Source organism: Arachis ipaensis, chromosome B03 (genome assembly GCF_000816755.2).
Source record: "Arachis ipaensis cultivar K30076 chromosome B03, Araip1.1, whole genome shotgun sequence".
NCBI classification, from domain to species: Eukaryota; Viridiplantae; Streptophyta; class Magnoliopsida; order Fabales; family Fabaceae; genus Arachis; species Arachis ipaensis.
In genome coordinates this window covers 30,887,356-30,890,239 of record NC_029787.2, presented here as the reverse complement: position 1 = coordinate 30,890,239, position 2,884 = coordinate 30,887,356, and the positions used below count along the sequence as shown (strand labels likewise).

The 2,884-nt window shown below is 33.6% G+C and overlaps 1 long non-coding RNA gene across 2 annotated transcripts in view; it reads left to right on the top strand.

Moving 5' to 3' along the window:
• LOC107630246 overlaps window positions 784-2,884 on the top strand; it is a 3,648-nt gene continuing 1,547 nt past the window's right edge. Inside the window, exons 1-4 of one of the 2 annotated variants that reach the window (XR_001618196.2) lie at window positions 784-1,676; window positions 1,823-1,870; window positions 2,471-2,527; window positions 2,638-2,881. This is a non-coding gene — a long non-coding RNA (uncharacterized LOC107630246). The remainder of the gene's footprint in view (window positions 1,677-1,822; window positions 1,871-2,470; window positions 2,528-2,637; window positions 2,882-2,884) is intronic. The other variant, XR_002359127.1, reaches the window with a different exon arrangement.

The following is a 2,884-nucleotide window of genomic DNA, read 5'->3' as shown; positions in this document are numbered from 1 at the left end:
TTATATTATGTATTGAACTCTTTGAATTTGTCTATAGAGGCTCTCATGTTTCCTTCGGGAGAGATTAGGATATACTGTTGTCAACTACTTTCATACTGTACCCTAGCCGACCTAAACTTCGCGGGTCGCAACTAGTGGCTATTTACTTATGTTATATATATCTATCTGTTATCTATCTCTTAATCTCCTCTACGCCTTGTCCGTATATCGTTTTCGGCTTCACGGTTTATCTTTCGTTGTCGAAACGTGAGAGATACGTCTTCGCGATTTTATTTCTACTCTTTTCAGGCTTCTCGATTAATACTCCTTTCGAAATTACCTATATTTATTTATTAAAAATCCACCTGAGAGTCGTACCACCGTAATATCATTGACTTCTGACTCGAGCATAAGGATTTGAATATTAGGGTGTTACAGAGGCTAGCGGAGGAAACTTGGAACATGGACCACAGTGTATAGAGGTCAGAAAAATCATATGATATAGTATATAGTTTTGTGAGTAACAAAGATTGCAATGAGAATCTTTTATTATCTATCTGTTATCTATCTCTTAATCTCCTCTACGCCTTGTCCGTATATCATTTTCGGCTTCACGGTTTATCTTTTGTTGTCGAAACGTGAGAGATACATCTTCGCGATTTTATTTCTACTCTTTTCAGGCTTCTCGATTAATACTCCTTTCGAAATTACCTATATTTATTTATTAAAAATCCACCTGAGAGTCGTACCACCGTAATATCATTGACTTATGACTCGAGCATAAGGATTTGAATATTAGGGTGTTACAGAGGCTAGCGGAGGAAACTTGGAACATGGACCACAGTGTATAGAGGTCAGAAAAATCATATGATATAGTATATAGTTTTGTGAGTAACAAAGATTGCAATGAGAATCTTTTATTATTTAAATTAGTTGGTAATTATGGAAGAAATTAGATGCAGGGCAGGATTTTGAGCATTATAAGAAAGGAAAAAAAATTAAATTCATATAATACTATAACAGCAGTAATCTCTATTATAATATTGACTGAATGTGACTGCAATAATCTTCTATTATTCAATGCTTCCATTATATCGACTCCACTGAAACTACTATTCAGTTATGAGTGATTGTGTAGAGCGAGAGTGGTTTTGGGATTAGGAAGTGCAATGGGCAAAGATAGTGTTTATTAGGGGGTTTATATACGGAAAGAGAGATAGAGATTGGTATGTGTATATGTGATTTGAAGGTGCATGCAGGTTGGAATAATATTATAATAGTAATTAAGAAATGTGTGTGTGTGACTTGGAAGAAGGGGAAAAAGGGATTAAGGGTACTTCCAGGAAAGTGGCTTTGGTTTTTGTACAGTTGGTGGGTGTGGACTGTGAAGGCTTCCAGGAAAGGGCACGCTCTTTGACCATTTTGTCCTCTTCGAAATTTCCTCATCTTCATTCTTTTCTTTTAATTTATTTTGTTTTTGTATGTTGCTTGCAATGCATTACATATTATATAGAAAAAATCCATTCATATTTAATATTGTCATTACAATTATTAATCCGTCATTTTCTATTTGTTGCCTTCTTTTGCACCTTGTATCATTGATGATCACAGTTAGCATAGCATCACAAAAAATAAACAAGTCTTTTTTACTTGCATTTTAATTTCATCTTGCATCAACTTGTGTTGAACATTGCAAGGTATGTCTTCATTTTAGCTTGCAAATTTTGTTTTTGAATTCCATTATCCTATTAATGATTGGATTGAAATTTTGTTCTGCTGATTGGTGGCTATGGTTAGCATAGCGTCACATATCTCAACCTTTTTTTTTCTTGTTTGAATTCAGTGATCCAGTTTTCATTCCAGTTCCTGATAACTCTGCCAATAAGAGGAGGTTTACTCTGTCTTGCCCTTAAAAACTATGCTCATGTTCCTTTTATGAAGTGTTTCTAATGTTGTGGACGTGATTGAGAATTAGTGATTGCTGATAAGGAGGTCTAGTGTAGCTTGAATCAAATAATTCCCTTTTCTTACTTATCCATAATAAGTGCCAATAAGTACTAACATAAAACTCTCTCTCCGATCATACATTCCAATATTTTCCATAAGGTTATTTTAGAACCATTATGGTCTGTGCTTCACATTCTTGTTGGGATAAGACTAATAAACTACTTATTTGCATTCCTAGCTAGTGTCGTAATAAGAAAATTGATAAAATAAGGAAATTGATAAAATAAAAACAAGATATAATTACTATTACGTTTCATGCATTTTGAAACCTTTATCAAATCATATTTTAATTGCATCGTTTTAGTTAAATATATCAATTAGTCTTATTTGATTGTAATCAATTTAGGCTAGTCAAATAATTTTAATTTACTGGTTCAGTTAAATAAATATTAAAAGAATTTAAATTTTATTATATATATATTAATTCATTAATTAACCACAAACTCTTCTGTGTGGTTTTTTGTGTGGTTTTCTGTGTGTATAGAAAGGAAATAGTGCCACTGCAGACCATCAGAACTATGTCTATACATAGATATATGAGGTAACACTATCTCTTTTCTCCTATTCAGTTACCTGATCGATCTCTTTCTTATCTTAGTTTCATTTTAATCTTTTCTCTTGTAAAGATAATCTCTCTTTTTCAATTCTCAGGTCTGTTTGGGCATAATGTCCAGCTTTTGCTTTAACACCCTTAACGATCACTGAGGTTGTCCATGAGTCCAAGCTCCCAATCAAGTTGTGTCACATCCTCACAACAAGCATCACATGCTGTCATGAGCACTACAAAGAAGAGGGTGCATGACGAAATGGTGGAGCAGAACCAGAAGCAAATTACTCATAGAAAATCCATTGATACCTTTGGCTAGAGAACATCTCAATATAGAGGTGTTACAAGGTT